Here is a 19,785-nt window from a genome sequence, read left to right as displayed (position 1 = left end):
TTGGGGAATATGCTCAAAGTCCAGTGGCAGGTAAGGCCTAGGCTGGGAGTGTAGTATGGAAAGTCCAAGAGTGTGAGATAGTCCGTAGACCGGCTGTACAGGCCGAGGGCCAGCTGATGACAGGGCAGCGGGCGGCAGCGGGAACTGTAACTAACCGGACAGTGAGGCAGGGTCTGTAGAATGCTGGGCCTGGAGCAGGCTGAAGACTGAAATGGAATCTGAGGCAGACTGTGGACTGGAACAGGCTGTAGACTGGAACGGAGTCTGTAGCAGGCTGTGGACTGAAGCGGGCTGTAGACTGGAACGGAGTCTGTAGCAGGCTGTGGACTGAAGTGGGCTGTAGACTGGAATGGAGTCTGTAGCAGGCTGTGGACTGAAGCGGGCTGTAGACTGGAATGGAGTCTGTAGCAGGCTGTGGACTGAAGCAGGCTGTAGCGAAGTCGGGAATGGACCAAGGTCGGAGGCAGGCGGCAGGCTGAAGCGAAGTCAGGAACGGACCAAGGTCAGAGGCAGGCGGCAGGCTGAAGCGAAGTCAAAGGCAGTCCAAAGGTCGAGTCAGGAACGAGGAACAGACGAAGCGCAACTCAGAACTACTAGGCAGTAGTGAACCTCGTTGCAAGGCAAGGTGAAGGAGTCCGGACGCCGGTTATATCAGGCTTAGGGCGTGGCGTCATCAGCACAGGCGGGGCCAGACTTCCGGGAGCTGTGCGCACAAAGTGGGCGTCCTCGCGCGCGAGCGAGGCAGCGGGGAGACAGGCAAGCAATGGCGGCCGCCACGTGGAACGGGCAGAGCTGCCGGAGTCCCAGCCACGCGGAACGCGGCGTTTCCAGCAGCGGAGGTAGGCACTGTTCAGAGCTAGAGAAGGGGAAGCGGCAGAGACCGCAACAGTACCCCCCCTTTACGACCCCTCTTGAGAGGCCCTGGTTTTCCTGGATGGTCCTGATGGAACTCTTGCAATAAGTTCTTGTCAAGGATATTGCGGCTGGGTTCCCAGGTGTTATCTTCATCACGCAGCCCTCCCACGCCAGTAGGTATTCCCATCTACGGTTGTGGAAGCGGACGTCAAGGACCTCACGCACTTGGTAAGTGGGGTCATCGTTGATGGCTGTTGCAGTAGGATCCGGAGGCGTACGGTGATAACGAGAGAGGACCACAGGCTTAAGCAGGGACACATGAAAGACATTGTGGATTCGGAGAGTAGAAGGCAGTCTCAGCCGATACGAGACCAGGCCCACCCGCTCAGCAACCCGAAATGGCCCACAGAACTTGGGTGCAAATCTCCGTGATGGGAGTCGGAGATGGATGTTCCTGGTGCTGAGCCAGACTCGGTCCCCCGGCTGGTAGGTGGGAGCTGGTCGTCGGTGGCGGTCGGCCGCTTGCTTGGCGGACACGGCTGAGCGGCGTAGTTGGCTCTGAGTCTTGTGCCACAATGTCCGTTGTTGCTGGGCCGTTACTTGAACGCCCGGCGAGGCGCTGGGGGCATCCAGCGGGAGCGGAGGTCTTAGTGGTTTCCCGTAGACTAGCTGAAATGGGGATTTGCCGGTAGCGGTGTGAACTTGGTTGTTGTAGGCGAACTCGGCCCAGGGCAGTAGTTCTGACCAATTGTCCTGTCTTTCGTTAATGAAGGCCCGAATGTAAGCCTTCAGGGTCCAATTCATTCTCTCGGTCTGCCCGTTGCTCTGTGGGTGAAAGGCTGTGGAGAAGCTGAGCTTTACTTTAAAGCATTTGCAGAGGGCTCTCCAATAGCGAGCTACAAACTGGGGTCCCCTGTCGGAGACTATGTCTTGGGGAAGACCATGTAGCCTGAAGACATGCTGAGCAAAGAGACGGGCCAGTTCGGGCACTGAAGGAAGTTTAGGCAAAGGCACTAGATGCACCATCTTTGAGAAGCGGTCAACGGTGACCCAGATGACTGTATGCCCGCAAGACGAGGGTAAGTCCACCACGAAGTCCGTAGCTATGTGGGTCCAGGGTTTGGTGGGGACCGGTAGTGGCTGTAGAAGGCCACAAGGGGATCCAGGACTGGGCTTCTGACGGGCGCAGGTGGGGCAGGAACTCACATAGGAAAAAACATCCCGCCGGATGTTGGGCCACCAATAGAAGCGATTGATAAGTTCTAAAGTTCTTTCACGTCCTGCGTGCCCTCCGATGAGGGAGTCATGAGCCCAGCGTAAGGCCATTAGGTGATCCCGGCGAGGAAGTACAGTCCTATCCTGGGAGAGTACCGTCAAAGCAGACAGGCGGACCTTAGTCGGGTCCAGGATAAATTGAGGAGGTTCTTGATCCTCCTCGATGCATGAAGTGCGGGAGAGAGCATCCGCTCGGAGGTTCTTGGCCGCCGGTCGATATTGCAGAACAAAGTCAAAATGACTGAAAAACAAGGCCCAGCGGGCTTGACGGGGGTTCAGTCGTTGAGCCTGTGACAGGAACTCCAGGTTCTTGTGGTCTGTGTATACGGTGGTAGTATGCAGGGAGCCCTCGAGCCATTGTCTCCACTCTTCGAAGGCGAGCTTAATCGCCAACAGCTCCTTGTCCCCGATGGAGTAATTGCTCTCGGCTGGAGAAAACTTCCTGGAGAAGTAAGAGCAGGGGAGGAGTTGGCCAGAGTCGGAGTGTTGGCTGAGAACCGCCCCAACCGCTATACTGGAGGCATCGACTTCCACAATGAATGGTCTGGAGGGATCCGGATGCCGGAGGCAAACGTCTGAAAGAAACGCCTCTTTGAGGTCGGAGAAGGCTGCCACCGCAGCGTCAGGCCAGTTTTTGGCGTCAGCTCCCTTGCGGGTCAGGGCCGTGAGCGGAGCAACTCGGTGCGAGTATCGTGGGATAAAGTGTCTATAAAAATTAGCGAAGCCCAGAAATCGCTGGAGGGCCTTGAAGCCCGTGGGCTGAGGCCACTTGGTGATGGCCGCTACTTTTTCTGGGTCCATGCGGAAGCCGGTAGAGGAGATGATGTATCCCAAGAAGGGCAAAGACTCAGCCTCGAATGTACACTTCTCCAGCTTGGCATACAAGCGGTTGTCTCGGAGGGCCTGAAGAACCTGTGTAATGTGGCGGCGATGGGAGTCCACATCCTTGGAAAAGATGAGCACGTCGTCCAGGTAGACTATGACATGTGAGTGGAGCATGTCACGCAGTACCTCATTCATGAGGTGCTGGAAGACGGCGGGGGCATTGCAGAGTCCAAAGGGCATTACCAGATACTCGTAATGCCCATCCCTGGTGTTGAACGCCGTCTTCCATTCGTCCCCTGGGCGTATACGGACGAGGTTATAGGCCCCTCTGAGATCCAACTTCGTGAAGATGCGGGCACCCTGGAGGCGATCCAGAAGCTCCGGGATAAGCGGGAGGGGGTACCGATCCCGTTTGGTGATGGCGTTCAGGCCGCGGTAATCGATACACGGCCGGAGGGAGCCATCCTTCTTGGCCACAAAGAAGAATCCGGCACCAGCCGGTGAGCGAGACAGGCGGATGAACCCCTTGGCTAGGTTCTCCATAATATACTGGGACATGGCCTTCGTTTCAGGTAGCGACAGAGGATACACTCGGCCACGAGGGGGCGTGGTGCCCGGCAGGAGGTCGATAGGACAATCAAACGGCCGGTGCTGGGGAAGGATCTCCGCCATCTCCTTGGAGAAAACATCCTGAAAGCTTTGGTATGGCTCAGGGAGGAGGTGCGAGGAGCAGAGGTGCAGAGGTCTGGGCAGACGTGGGAGCTGTAGACAGCGTTCAAAACAGGCAGGACCCCAACAAACCAGTTGGAAGTCATCCCATTGTATCATGGGAGAATGCTGACGTAACCAAGGAAGTCCCAAAACCAACGGGTGCACCGCTCGCTCCAGAACGAGCAGGGAGATCTCCTCCGAGTGGAACAGGCCTGTTTGCAGAGTCACTGGGGACGTGGAGCAGGTAATGACCCCTGGAAGCAGAGTACCTCGGATCAAGGAGATCCACAGAGGAGGGACCTTCTGTAGTGTCGGTAGGGAAAGCTGAGTCACCAGATCAGCCACAATAAAGTTTCCCTCAGCGCCAGAGTCAATGAAGGCACGAATCTGGAGTTCCCCACCGGGGTATTTCAGAGTTACTGGTAGCGTGCAGAGAGGAGCTGATCCAGTAGCGCCTAGGTGTAGCTCCTCAGTGTAACCTAGGCATGAGCGTTTCCCGGACGCTCTAGGCAAGAAGCAAGAAAGTGCCCCTTGCCTCCACAATAGAGGCAGAGGCCTAGGGAGCGATGTCTCTTCCTTTCTTCTGGGGTAAGTGGAGACCTGCCCAGTTGCATGGTTCCCCAGTAGGCACAGTGGGGGGAAGAACCTTGGGAGCCGGTGTTCTGGTGGAGGTAGACAGCTGTGGTGGGGCTCGGCGACTCGAGCGAGTCTCTCTATCCCGCTGTTGGAGACGGCGATCCACCCTACCAGCAATGTCCATTAGGTCATTTAAGTCCTCAGGGAGCTCCCGACCTGCCAGTTCATCCTTGATTCAGCCTGCCAGACCCTCGAGGAAAATCCCTTTAAGGCAATCGTCTTGCCAAGCGAGCTCCATGGCCAGGGTTTGGAAGTCTATAATATACTCAGCCACCGGGCGTGTCCCTTGGCGAAGGTGTAAGAGCTCCGAGGCCGCGGTGGATCGGCGTGCTGGGTCATCAAAGGCCAGGCGGAAGTTAAGGAGGAAGTCTTGTAGGTTCTGTAGCAAAGGGTCCGAACGTTCCCACAAGGGTGAAGCCCAGTCGAGGGCCTTGCCGTCCAGCAGGGAGAAGATTAAGGCTACCTTGGCTGCGTCTGAGGGAAACTGTGTTGGCAGCAGGGTGAAGCGCACTTGGCACTGGTTTAGGAAACCACAGAATGTCTTGCTGTCCCCGGCGTACCGGGTAGGCGTGGGCAGCTGAGTGCTTGAAGTAGACGCGGGTGCCGGAGGTAACTCCCGAGTGGAAACCTCGAGACGAGAGACCAACTGTTCCACAGTGGCAGCGAGGGTATCAATGCAGTGCTGTTGTTGCTGGAGGCGTTGAGCCATCCCTGGAATGGCCTGCAGGCTTGGAGTCTCCGCTGAGTCCATGGCCTTGCAAACTGTTGCAGGCGAGGTAGTGGACCCTTGGGCCGGCCCATCTAGGATGACAGGGTAGGCCGGGAGGCGGAGCCACAGGCTGGCAGTGTTCATCCGGGAACCAGGAGCCCCCCAGGAGGAGCCCGTAGGGCCCTGGAACCTTGGGGAATATGCTCAAAGTCCAGTGGCAGGTAAGGCCTAGGCTGGGAGTGTAGTATGGAAAGTCCAAGAGTGTGAGATAGTCCGTGGACCGGCTGTACAGGCCGAGGGCCAGCTGATGACAGGGCAGCGGGCGGCAGCGGGAACTGTAACTAACCGGACAGTGAGGCAGGGTCTGTAGAATGCTGGGCCTGGAGCAGGCTGAAGACTGAAATGGAATCTGTAGCAGACTGTGGACTGGAACAGGCTGTAGACTGGAACGGAGTCTGTAGCAGGCTGTGGACTGAAGCGGGCTGTAGACTGGAACGGAATCTGTAGCAGGCTGTGGACTGAAGCGGGCTGTAGACTGGAACGGAGTCTGTAGCAGGCTGTGGACTGAAGCGGGCTGTAGACTGGAACGGAGTCTGTAGCAGGCTGTGGACTGAAGCGGGCTGTAGTGAAGTCGGGAATGGACCAAGGTCAGAGGCAGGCGGCAGGCTGAAGCGAAGTCAAAGGCAGTCCAAAGGTCGAGTCAGGAACGAGGAACAGACGAAGTGCAACTCAGAACTACTAGGCAGTAGTGAACCTCGTTGCAAGGCAAGGACGCCGGTTATATCAGGCTTAGGGCATGGCGTCATCAGCACAGGCGGGGCCAGACTTCCGGGAGCTGTGCGCACAAAGTGGGCGTCCTTGCGCGCGCGCAAGGCAGCGGGGAGACGGGCAAGCAATGGCATCCGCCACGTGGAACGGGCAGAGCTGCCGGAGTCCCAGCCACGCGGAACGCGGCGTTTCCAGCAGCGGAGGTAGGCACTGTTCAGAGCTAGAGAAGGGGAAGCGGCAGAGACCGCAACAGTGGAGGCCAGTCTGAAGGGAAGTGTCGGCAGCCTACTACGAAGCGCAGATATTTGCGATGAGGTGGAAAAATCGCAATGTGCGTGTAAGCGTCCTGGAGATCCAGAGAACAGAGCCATTCCCCTTGATTCAAAAGCAGAAATAGGGTGCCCAAGGATACCATTCTGAATCGTTCTCTGTGAAGGAACTTGTTTAAGGTTCGAAGATCAAGGATAGGACGGAGGCTGCCTGTTCTTGTTGGTATAAGAAAATATTGGGAGTAGAACCCTCATCACCGCTGAGCCCTGGGAACCAATTCCATGTCTCTGGAGTGGAGCAGGTCTGAGAGTTCTAATTCGAGGGTCATTGCGTGTTCTACAAGGCTCCACGCTGGGGAGGGTGGGGAGTCTGGAGGAAGAGTGAGGAGATTCATACAGTGACTGTGGGCTACGATGGATAGTACCCATTGGTTGATGGTAATTGGGAACCAATTGTTGATGATGAGGCAGAGATGATATCCCACAGGTAAGTCGGACAGTGCAGGCAGAGGGGACTGGTTTCTGCTCTCTGGATGACAGTCAAAAACCAGCTGCAGGACCAGGCTGGGGAGCTGATTGAGCTCTAGGTGCTCTTTGTTGGCGAGGATGGCCTCTTTGGGAGTACTGAACTGTACGGGCACAGGAGACCAGAGGGTAGTATCTCCATTGTTTGTAAAACTGCTTCCTGATATCCCTACATGGACCTCTATGGGCCGCTGAGGAGGCATACGAGGTGGTAGTCGATAGCTGACTGTTGCATTGGAAGTGGACCCATAGGCTGAGGTGGGGTTGACGCAACCCGTAGGTGAGGACCTACGGGTCCCCACCGTCAGCAGGTGGAGTGGGATGAAGCTAGAGGCCACTGGAGATTCACATATACCAGCCTTTGTTCCCCTGGGATTGAGCCTTTGGGTGCCGGGGCTGGCAGGACTTAGGTGGGCCTTGAGATTAGCCAGAGAATAATAGTAGTTCAGCCCAGAGACAGCAGTCTGTAGATGGCATAGTTCTATCCTGGACTGGATTCGGTACGGAGGCTCGTGCCAAAGGAACAATGGGGAACTGGAGGCACCCAAGCAAAGGAAAGCCTAAGCCTAGAAAGTCCACGTCCAGAGGATACGCGAGGAGAGGTGTCACTGACAGGCTAGGTTCAGAGCCGGCGGTGAATGGAAGTTATGGCAAGCAAAGTAGAACTCTGGACACAGGAAAGTCTATAGCTTAGTCATGCAAAGCAAGGGTCAGGTCATGGAGAAAGCAGGCGCAGTCAATCCAGGCAGTAGTCAAAGTACGGAGAAGGCAAGCGTAGTCAACCAAGGAAATGTTCAGGGCATGGAGAAGGCAGGTGTGGTCAGGCGTAGCGGAGGTCCAGGGCTCAAGAGAAGCTGAAGAGTTGTCAGGCGTAGCGGAGGTCCGGGGCTGGAGAGAAACTGAAGAGTAGTCAGGTGTAGTGGTGGTCAAATCCAGAGAGTCAATCCAATACATAGACGAACAGGAACTAGGAGAACAGGAACCGGGAACACGGAGACAGGAACACAACGATGAGATGATTCAGGAATAGCAACGAGTACTCGGAATACGAGGAGACCTGTTGCATAGGCAATGCTATGGAGCGAGGCCTGAGCTTTTATAAGCTGAGGAGTCTGACATCAGCATCCAGGTCCGCGGCCAGGTTCCCGCCGCGAGCCCTTTAAAAGAATTAGTGATGCGCACGTGCCTAAGAAGGGGCACGGCGCTGATGGCGGTGTCTATCTGCGGGCCATGCAGAGAGGCCCGACGAACAGGGACATAATGGCTAGCAACACTGGGTAGCGTGGCAGGGCCGGAGGCACTGGAGGGAACCTGAGGTTGGAGCTGGTGGCCTACCGACACCAGCGAGAAGGAGCCAGCAGCTAGAGTCCGTCTGGAAAGATGAGAGGGCCACACTGTGGGGCTGCTGCGGGTGGCATGCATAACACTGATGCAGGGTCTCATGGTGATCCTTGAGTTAGTAAACAACAAATATAATCCCAACCAATGTACTGGTATTTGCTATACAGCACCCTATCACCGACAAAACTTTTGTTAGACCCTCTATTCACGAGTAGGCATTAATGAATCCGACTCGATTATGATAAGGGGTCTCATTACTTGAATTTTAAATCACATATATATTTTGTTTGAGTTTTAGTTTTTAAATTTTCCTTAAAAGCAATCCCGACATGGAATTAATGGGACAATATCTCCCAACCAGTAAATCCAATAGCTAATATTTTGCGAATACTTATCAACGATGAAGAGGTTCCAAAAGTCCCGACATGGCCATGTTTCGGACCAAAGTCCTGCTTCAGGGGAAAGGCTGTAATTATGGAATCCAATTCAACGAAGAAAATGCGTCTAAACTATCGGACCAGTCATACTGACAGAGACATTGTTGATCAAGGAGAACATTTAATAAAGACACAATGGATACAGCAAAGAGGGTTATGCTTTAAAAAAATGTTTTATAACATACACACAAAAAACCACATAAAAAATAGAAGAATTAATTCAATAAAAAAGAGTGTGGGAGGGTGGTACGTTCATGATTACATTTACATGAAAACTGAAGCAAGGCCATGGAGGCAAGCATCAGAATACGTATGAAACTTACCACATCCCATTCAAAATTTTTTAAAATTAAAACTGGTTTATATTTATTCAATCCTAGATGTATGTCATGGGCCATGACTACTGATCCAGTTACGGCCTGAATCAATGTATACATCAGGAGCAATAAGGAGTCAAAGTAGGCCTTAAATTTCTTTTGTAAAATTGTTCACATACTTTGCTGGCCCATAAAAAGGGTGCGAAGCTCATGTTAGGTTCCAAACTTTGCATAGGAATTTAGCACCAGAGGTTGTAATAATCCACAAAATTTCAGGCCCCTAACAGGGGTTGTTTGGCTTCATTACCCAGACAAAGTGGATATTTTGTGTTACGTGGAACACAGTACTCAGTGACCTTCATTCAGCTGCATCTAGCTCTTGAACCAATAGAGATGCCACCGAACAATTTTGCATAGTTTGAGGCCCTGGTGAACATCCCTTTCTAGATAATTAATAAATAAGTTAACAGCACTGGTCCCAGGATAGATCTTTGGAGTACTCCACTTTTCATCTTTCTTAACTGGGAAAACTTACCATTTACTTCTACTTTGTTTCCTGTCTTTCAACCAGTTACCAAACCCACATTGAGACACCTCTTATCCCATGGCTTTTTAGTTTTATTATTTGGGTTCCAAGTGTCTTATTTTTTGCAGGGTTTTCTGGTTGGCATCACAGCAGTGCATGTAATATACATGTTGTGATATTTTTACTTCTCAAGACTATAATTTGAATGATTTTTTTCATGTAAAATCTTATAAATGCATACAATTTTAATTGTCTGTGGGGATGGTGGGTTGCAAGGCTGTAAGCTTCACCTATTCCTAATACTCTTGCACCAGCTGTGGCTGCATTGGCTCCATGGGGAAAAGCGGGATTCCATCTGGAGGCTGTGTAGCTATGAATCAGTGACTTTCCCTACTCACACACATACTTTGTGTCTCAGCGTGTGTGAAGGTCTAAGTCTTTCTGACACACATACATGTACATTCTCTTGCCGCAAGACACAGATAAATACTTACACTAAGATCAAGAGAGTGTGTATGCATCTTTGTGTCAGAGAGAGAATGTGTTTGTATCATACTTGTTGGCAGTGTGATTGTCTCATTACATGATTCAAGAGTTGATTGAGACTAATACCAGGTCAGGAATCCTGGATATGAGAAAGGTAATCAAACTTGTGGAGAGCCCAACCGAGTGCATGGATGGAAGGGGAACTGCATTTCAATTTGCTCTCTCTTGGTCTAGAATGTGCTCTGCTACTTAGTTATTTAGGAAACATGAACTTTATTTTGGAGATTTTTTAGTTGAATTCTGCCGGGTTCCAGGTCTCAAGGCTTAGCTTGCAGTGCTTTTGGGAGCTATTGAAGCATGTGCTGCAGCAAAAGCACACAAGGGAGTCATATACCCTGTGAGCTAGTTCTGAAAAAAAAAACCTGGACTGATATTTTCCTGCAATTCACTTTTGGGTGTAGGGAGTGGGAAAGAATAGGGAGTGGATATGGGCGTGCACCACACACACACACACACACACACACACACACACTCCATCCACCATCCACCCACCTATACCCCACCCCCATATGTCCCAGAGAGCAGTTGATAGGTAAGAAGGATGGCAGAAGGAAGAATTATCTGGTATGTGGTAAGTTGCCAACTTCTGAGAAATTTAAATATCTGCCATACTCCAAGATATCCTGACTCTTTTGCCTTCTGCAGCATTAATCATGTTTTGTTGTTAAATATATTATTATCAAGTGGCTGAAAGATCAAGGAGTACCAATATAGTATCATGGCCTCTGACTAATTCACAATGCAATTTGTCAACTAAAAGTACAAGTGCAATTGTACTATAAACAAATACTGATTTTGAAATAATACAGTTGAAAATATTTGTAATGAACCTGGCTGCTAGGCAGCCCCCCCCCCCCCCCCAACCAGGGGTCCTCACTGAGCCATGCTCACACCCGCTCTAGCTGTCTTGAAGGCTGCATGACTCAGCAAGGCACACCCTATAAGAACCTCCCTCTCCATTTCCTCAGAGCCTTTTCATGGAGTTACCTTGCCTTGCCTTGCCTTGCCTAGTTCCCTTTTGCCCTTGTGGCCTTCTTGCCTAGCATTGTTCCAGTGAGGCCTGTTTAGGTCTTCTTGTATTGTTCTGTTTGTACCTGTATGTTTGCTGCCCTTGCTCTTTGTTCTTGGACACTTGACTGTATACCTTGCCCTTGTTTTTGTTTTTGCATCCTTGTCTTGCTCTGGTTATTGCTCCTGCCCCGTTTAGGTTCCTTGCCTCCTGTTTGCCTTGTCTGGTCTCTGGTCTATGTTCTTTGTTTTGACCTTGTCTTGTTTGGGCCTTTCCTGTCTTTGTGTACTTTGTATCCTGTCCTCAATTGTCTCCCTGGTCTATGTGTTCCCTTAATGTACTCATGTTTTGATCCCTGTGGGCCTCTCAGCAGCCCTTCTGTTTCCTTGTGAATTTCCCAGTGACCATTCTGTTTCCTGTGAGTCTCCCCATGTCCTTGCCTAGTGTCTTGTCCAGGCTTCCCAGTAGCCTTGCTCTCCTGGGTGTTCCTTGGCTTGCACTCTGTTCTGGTCTTGCCCTGTCTTGTGTCTATCTATCTCCCTGTCCTGTCAGTGTACTCCCTGTTCCAATAAGCATTCTGTTCCTTACTCAGTGCACCACTTCCAGAAGTCCTGCTGGCCACAAATGCCCATAGGCACCAACCCAAGGGGGAGGTGTCTGGTCAGATGAAGACCACTGCTTGTCTGACTACATCCTGCCATGTATTATTCCAGGACGTCCTGCCAACCACTTGAATCTGCAGACTCAACCGAAAGGGAAAGTGGCTGGTCAGATGGAAGACCCCGCCCTGCTCTGGCAGAGAGCCCTGTCCTGCTCCTGTAGGGGGAATCCCCTTAACCAACTGTCATGACAAAGACAATATTGTATATCAGAGAAATTAAAATTCTAATTATTATTGCTACTAATACCAAAACCAATGTTATTCAGAAAAACACAAAACAGACTTCCTAAACTAGGATTTCAAGTACTGTACCTTCTCAAGAGTCTCATCCATACCACAAATTTTCTCTCTCAAATGTAGTTCTTGAGCTTTTAGATTCTCCAGCTCCTCAGACATTTTATTTTTTTCTGCTTTAATACTGCTTAATTCTTGGCTTTGTTTTTTATTCTCTTCATGAAAATGAAGTTTAGTCTGATTTTATAAGAAAAGCAAAAAGAATAAAAAGAAAGAAAAACACACATGAGATTAGAGTTTAAGAACATAACATAAGATTATGCGATACTGGGTCAGACCAAGGGTCCATCAAGCCCAGCATCCTGTTTCCAAAAGTGGCCAATCCAGGCTATAAGTACCTGGCAAATACCCAAAAACTAAGACTATCCCATGCTACTGATGCTAGTAATAGCAGTGGCTATTTACTAAGTGGACTTGATTAATAGCAGGTAATGGACTTGTTTGTTTGTTTATTTATTTATTTATTTATTTATTTATTTAACGTTTCCTATATACCAACATTCGTTAATAACATCACATCGGTTTCCATAGAACATGAATGCAGCGACAATGGCTTTACAGTCAAACTGATTTTGAACTGGGGAGGAGAGATACTAAGCAACAGGTTGTAAAAACTAACAGGGTCTAGGAAGGGGGGTGCTATATTTAAAAAGGGGGATATTACTATAATCTTCTATAACTTATGTACAATCAATAAATATGTGATATTAAAGAAGTTGGTAACATACAAGGGAAGTAAGATGGACAAAGTTATAGTACATTATTATAGTACACTAATACATTATAGTACATTATTATAATGCATTATTATTATTATAGTTATAGTACATTAGTACATTATTACATTACATTATAGCATTATAGTATTATTATTATAGTACATTATTACATTATGTTATAGTACATCTCCAAGAACTTATCCAAACCTTTTTTAAAACCCAACTACACTAACTGCACTAACCACGTCGCCTGGCAACAAATTCTAGAGCTTTATTGTGCACTGAGTGAAAAAGAACTTTCTCCGATTAGTTTTAAATGTGTCACATGCTAACTTCATGAAGTGCCCCCTAGTCCTTCCATTATCCAAAAGAGTAAATAACCGATTCACATTAACTCATTCTAGACCTCTCATGATTTTAAACACCTCTATCATATCCCCCCTCAGCCGTCTCTTCTCCAAGCTGAATAGTCCTAACCTCTTTAGCCTTTCCTCACAGGGGAGCTGTTCCATCCCCTTTATCATTTTGGTAGCCCTTCTCTGTACCTTCTCCATCGCAACTATATCTTTTTTGAGATGCGGCGACCAAAATTGTACACAGTATTCAAAGTGTGGTCTCGTCATGGAGCGATATAGAGGCATTATGACATTTTCCGTTTTATTCACCATTCCCTTCCTACTAATTCCTAACATTCTGTTTAGTTTTTTGACTGCCATAGCACCTGAGCCGACAATTTCAATGTATTATCCACTATGATACCTAGATCTCTTTCCTGGGGGGTAGCTCCTAATATGGAACCTAACATTGTGTAACTATAGCATGGGTTATTTTTCCCTATATGCATCACCTTGCACTTATCCACATTAAATTTCATCTGCCACTTGGATGCCCAATTTTCTAGTCTCACAATGTCCTCCTGCAATTTATCACAATCTGCTTGTGATTTAACTACTCTGAACAATATTGTATCATCTGGAAATTTGATTACCTCACTCGTCATATTCTTTCAGGATCATTTATAAATATATTGAAAAGCATGGGTCCCAGTACAGATCCTTGAGGCACTACACGGCCTAGGGATGTGCAGCCAAAAATTTTTCGTTGCATTCGTGATATGTATTCGTGGGGGGTCATTTCCGTTGCATTCGGACGTATGGAGAATTCCATACGTCGATATGTCAATATGTTTTCCGGTTCCCATTAAAGTCAATGGGGGAAGGATTTCCAGCCTATTTTTGGCTGCAGAATTGGGATTTTATTATCAATTTTCATGAAACTTCTGGGGAGCAATCATTACAACAACAAAAGAGCTCCAAGGTACTTAGACTGTGGCAAGGTTTACATAAAACCCCTTGTTTTATGTAAACCGACATGATGCGAACTTCCGTGAATGCCGGTATAGAAAAACACAAATAAATAAAAAATAAATAAAAAGGCACTGGAAAGGTGCAAAGGGGTACCAGAAGTGGCAAGAGTGCTTTAACAGAGGCACAAAGCAGCAGTGAGAATGTCAAAACCACACCACAGCTTCAAAAGAGAGCACCGATAGCTGATGCATGAACCATCGAAGGCAGCACGACAGGCAAAGTGGCAAGACAAGTGGCATTGACATCCAACAGCACAATGAAGGGGGAACATAGCAAGCAAATAGACTAGCACCAACACACTGAGGAACCATGAGAGTGGCAAGAACACCACAAGGAGTTAAGTGAGTCATCTGTTGTATGGCAGCAAAGCAGAGTGGCAGAAAGCTGATAGGGGCAAGACAGGCTGGCAGAGTGGAGGTAGTCTGGTCCCTGTGGTTTTGATAGGGGAAAGACAGGCTGGCCCAGGAGACAGTTCCCTTACCTTTGTGCAGGAAAGGACTCCCTAGAACAGGTTCACCCCTAGAGTGGGGTGTTTCCGTTGGCGTCTAGTGAATACTGTTGGCGTCTAGTGAATACCGCTGGCGTCTAGTGAATTCCGTTTGCGTCTAGTGAATACCGACTGTACTTACGCACTTCAGCTGATGACAAAGGAACTTGAAGAGCTCTCAGAAATAAGAATACTGCTACTCAAGTCCAAATCTGCAATATCAACCTAGGTTGACTTTGTACCGTACAGTGCATCTGTAAACAATGGGAACATAGAGGATGAACTAGAGTACAACTACCACCAGTTTTCTATAGCACTAGAAACATTAATGAGCAACAAAGAAACAGCTTGGGAAAATGGCCGTATTATGAAGGTCATGAAAACTATATCCTAGCTCCAAGCTGGACAGACAGGCACAGCGTTAGACGTCGAGCCCTGGTAGGGACATAAGGCCTGGATGAACAGGCAGAGCAATCGAGGTCAAACACTTGTAGGAACACAAGGCCTGGACTGACAGGCAAAGCAGTCGAGGACAGAAGTCAATCCCACCTAGGGACACAAGGCCTGGATGAACAGGCAAAGCAGTTGAGGACAGAGGTCAATCCCACCTAGGGACACAAGGCCTGGATGAACAGGCAAAGCAGTCGAGGACAGAGGTCAATCCCACCTAGGGACACAAGGCCTGGATGAACAGGCAAAGCAGTCGAGGTCAAACACTTGTATGAACACAAGACCTGGACTGACAGGGAAAGCAATCGAGGTCAAACACTTGTAGGAACACAAGGCCTGAATGAACAGGCACAGCATTCGAGGTCAGACACTTGTAGGAACACAAGGCCTGGATGAACAGGCACAGCAATCGAGTTCAAACACTTGTAGGAACACAAGGCCTGGATGAACAGGCACAGCAATCGAGGTCAAACCCTTGTAGGAACACAAGCCCTGGATGAACAGGCACAGCAATCGAGGTCAAACACTTGTAGGAACACAAGGCCCGGACTGACAGGCACAGCAATCGAGGTCAAACACTTGTAGGAACACAAGGCCTGGATGAACAAGCACAGCAATCGAGGTCAAACACTTGTAGGAACACAAGGCTTGGATGAACAGGCACAGCAATCGAGGTCAAACACTTGTAGGAACACAAGGCTGGATGAACAGGCACAGCAATCGAGGTCAAACACTTGTAGGAACACAAGGCCTGGATGAACAGGCACAGCAGTCGAGGTCAAACACTTGTAGGAACAGAAGGCCTGGATGAACAGAAACAGCAATCGAGGTCAAACACTTGTACGAACACAAGGCCTGGACTGACAGGCAAAGCAGTCGAGGTCAAGCACTTGTACGAACACAAGGCATGGATGAACAGGCACAGCAATCGAGGTCAAACACTTGTACAAACACAAGGCCTGGACTGACAGGCAAAGCAATCGAGGTCAAACACTTGTAGGAACAGAAGGCCTGGATGAACAGGCACAGCAATCGAGGTCAAACACTTGTAGGAACACAATGCCTGGACAGTTGACGGTCAGGCACAGCGATTCATGTCAGGTACATGTGCTGCAGTGCTTATATTATCTGGAGCATAGGAGGCAATTGGAGCTGCTACAAGGCTTTGAATTGCTTTTATTCATCTTGCCATTCACAGGGAAAATTTGGAAACCCAAGCAAAGGCAGGTTTACTTTCAAAAACACTAGCATTTCCATCAACTCTGGTGCCATCCTTGAGCGGTGAGGGCTCATGATATCCCCTGTCATTGAAAAGACACGTTCACTGGGCACACTGGTTGGTGGACATGTCAGATATCACTGAGCCACTTTGGCTAGGTGTGCCAGACAGTGGACTTGTGTGCCCAATATGCCAGCGGATCTGTCTGCATTTTCTCTATCGGCTCTGAGAGATACTGTGTCACTGACAGCTGTGCTGCTGTCTCCTCCTGTGCTTGGGCGGGCTCAGAGTCACTCAATCCAGCTGCCTTCTCTCTCGCCCGTTGCACAACTGATGAATCTTTATGGCCAACATGCCTTGGGCGGTCTGACGTGGAGGAGGAGGTACTATCTGTCGCTGACACAGTGCTGCTCCTGCTTGGGCTAGCAGCACAACTCTCTGACGTGCCTGCTGTTTCCACCTCTGCTTCAAGCCTAATCTGTCTCCGCATATGGCGCTCCTGTTCACGGACCTTTGCTAACAGCAGCTCCTTCACAAATGACAGACAATTGGACTGTAGGGCGAGTTTACATTTCACATGGGGATCACAGACAGAGGAGAGCATGTATGTGCGGTTGTCTGTTAAAGGCCTTAATCTGTCTTTTACCTGCTTTTGCAAAATGTCCAGACACTGCAGCACCTCAGCAGTCATTCCCTCTTCCCGTTTAAAGGCCTCCAAATGTTCATCCAGGAAATTAACTATAGGGATGATGTCAGCCAAAGTGGCACTTCTGGAACTCAGCTCCTCCGTGACATCCTTGAAGGGCTGCAGGATTTTTACCAGCTGACTCATGACTAACCAATCATGATGCCCTAGGGGATTCTGCACACCTATGTCCATTGTACCAGAAAGTTCATGAAGGGGTGTCTGCAGATCCAGTAACCTCTCCAGCATCATAAAGGTGGAATTCTACCGGGTGGCAATGTCTTGAATGAGACGCTTGTGAGGCATATCCAAATCAGTCTGTTTTTGTCGGAGAACCTGCCCCGCCTTGACACTTCTATGGAAGTGTGCTGCTATGTTCCTGCACTTCTGTATTAACCTATGCAGGTATTCATTCTCCTTGTCATTGGACTCCAAGCCCAGAGCTGACTTCACTGCCAGGTGCAGAGTGTGTGCAAAACATCGGATGTTCTTAAACCGCCCATCGGTTATTGCCTTAACCATGTTTGCACCATTGTCTGTGACAAAGAACCCTGCCTGTGTTTTCCTGTCTTGCTGGTGTAGTTGCCAGCCATCCAGCATCTTTCTGATGCATGCAAAATATTGGCTGCGGTATGGGCCTTTTCTGTCAGGTGGGTGTGCAGTAAAGCCCACCTCCACCCTGATACTTCTTCAGTAATAGAGCTGCTGGCTGCCCCTGCCTCAGCCATGTCCCACCAGTGTGCTGTCAGAGAGAGGTAAGAGTGTGCAGCATTCATGGCGGTCCAGATATCGCAGGTGAAATGCACTCTTCCGTCTGCCTTAGCTAGCAGTGCTTGCATGCAACTGCGAAACTGCTTGTACAGGCTGGGGATGACCTTTCTACTAAATGTGGTTCTGTACGGGATTTTGTAATTTGGAAGTACGACCTTCAAAAAACGCTTGAAACCCACATTCTGCACTAGCTGCAAGGGCTGGTCATCAAGGGCAATCATTTCCCCAATGGTCCTAGTTACAACTTTTGAGGCTGCCTGCCTCCTACCCTGGGATAGTGTTACCGTACTCCATCCCATTTCCTCGATGGTGGATTGTCACTTCTGCCACATGTCAGGGGGTTGCTGGCCTACCACCTGACTGCTAGAAGGGTATGAGGGCGTGGGCTGACTCTGCTGCTTTCCTACCACTGCACACTGGTTGGAAGGGGTTCCCCGACTAGAACTGCCACCATCCCCAGATGGCAGTAATCTTGTTGGGTGTTGCCTCTTCATATGATGGTTCATGCCAAAATTAGATGGATGTCCCATTTGCTTGCCTCTGCTAATATCCCTGGCACAGTAATTACACCGAGCATAATGTGGGTCTTCCGTCACTTTAAAGTGTTTCCAGATCAGAGATGTCTTTCGTGATCCTCCCCTCTCTAACACCTTGGGGGTGGATGCTGGCACTGGAGTTGAGGTAGTGGATGCACCCTGAGAAGCAATGCCAGAGGGGGCATCAGTCACCCTCTGTGCCTGTCCTGACTGCTCTTCCTTCTCCTCGATATCACTCTCATCTCTCCCCTGCTGCACATTTGTGGAGGCTAAGACAGGACTATCTGATTCTACCGAAGATTCGTCAGCTATTACTTCTTCCGTTTCTGATGAGAATCCCACACAAGAAGATTCTTCATCTGAATAAGAAGCAAACAGTGACTGCGCTACCTTGTGAACGCTAAGTGTTAGTCGAGAGTTCTGTCCCCCTGCTGCTTTTGGGTGTCTACATTTTGTCGGGGATGACTCTGCCACCCCTTCCCTCTCCTCCAAAACTACAGGGCCAGAAACAAGTGGTGGCGATGGCGATGTATCATGGTCGGATTTCATTTTTTTTGGCATGAAACTGCCATCCCTTACAAAGAGTTTAGATTGCGACAGTTGCCTTTTTAGCTGTACTGGTGGTGTTGCACTAGTGTCTTTTGAGGTGCCTCCTCTGCCAGTCCCAATCACTCGATTACATCTCTCTTTCCCTGACATTATGGATTTAATGTCACTGAGTAGTAACACTGCCCACTGTCACGGTGCCTGGCTGTGCACTAATGTGTGTGGCGTGTACACAGAAGCTGCTTGCTTGTAAGCACAAAAGAGGCAGACACCCTGGGCACTTGACTGCACAGACCCACTCAATAATAAGGTTCAGTCTGTTTAAAATGCCCACTGCCCACTGTCACGGTGCCTGGCTGTGCACTAATGTGTGTGGCGTGTACACAGAAGCTGCTTGCTTGTAAGCACAAAAGAGGCAGACTCCCTGAGCACTTGACTGCACAGACCCACTCAATAATAAGGTTCAGTCTATTTAAAATGCCCACTGCCCACTGTCACGGTGCCTTGCTGTGCATTAATGTATGTGGCGTGTACACAGAAGCTGCTTGCTTGTAAGCACAAAAGAGGCAGACTCCCTGGGCACTTGACTGCACAGACCCACTCAATAATAAGGTTCAGTCTGTTTAAAATGCCCACTGCCCACTGTCACGGTGCCTGGCTGTGCACTAATGTGTGTGGCGTGTACACAGAAGCTGCTTGCTTGTAAGCACAAAAGAGGCAGACTCCCTGGGCACTTGACTGCATAGACCCACTCAATAATAAGGTTCAGTCTGTTTAAAATGCCCACTGCCCACTGTCACGGTGCCTGGCTGTGCACTAATGTGTGTGGCATGTACACAAAAGCTGCTTGCTTGTAAGCACAAAAGAGGCAGACTCCCTGGGCACTTGACTGCACAGACCCACTCAATAATAAGGTTCAGTCTGTTTAAAATGCCCACTGCCCACTGTCAAGGTGCCTGGCTGTGCACTAATGTGTGTGGCGTGTACACAGAAGCTGCTTGCTTGTAAGCACAAAAGAGGCAGACTCCCTGGGCACTTGACTGCACAGACCCACTCAATAATAAGGTTCAGTCTGTTTAAAATGCCCACTGCCCACTGTCACGATGCCTGGCTGTGCACTAATGTGTGTGGCGTATACACAGAAGCTGCTTGCTTGTAAGCACAAAAGAGGCACACTGCCTGGGCACTTGACTGAACAGACCCAGCCTGTTAAACTTCCCAGTGAAGCCCAGTGCACTGAGAGACTAAGTAATTGGAATTAAAAAAAGCAGGAATTTTTGTCACTCCAGAAAAATGGATGA

General features: G+C 49.3%; 1 protein-coding gene across 2 annotated transcripts in view; it reads right to left on the bottom strand.

Moving 5' to 3' along the window:
* Positions 1–11,799: 11,799 nt before the first annotated feature.
* CCDC158 (coiled-coil domain containing 158) overlaps positions 11,800–19,785 on the bottom strand; it is a 1,731,209-nt gene continuing 1,723,223 nt past the window's right edge. For both annotated transcript variants that reach the window (XM_029599728.1, XM_029599736.1), the window contains one exon: positions 11,800–11,881. The gene's annotated coding sequence lies outside the window, so the exon portion shown is untranslated. The remainder of the gene's footprint in view (positions 11,882–19,785) is intronic.

Source organism: Rhinatrema bivittatum, chromosome 1 (genome assembly GCF_901001135.1).
Source record: "Rhinatrema bivittatum chromosome 1, aRhiBiv1.1, whole genome shotgun sequence".
NCBI classification, from domain to species: domain Eukaryota; kingdom Metazoa; phylum Chordata; class Amphibia; order Gymnophiona; family Rhinatrematidae; genus Rhinatrema; species Rhinatrema bivittatum.
Note: the sequence above shows the minus strand (reverse complement) of the source record. Positions and strands in the feature narration are given on the sequence as shown.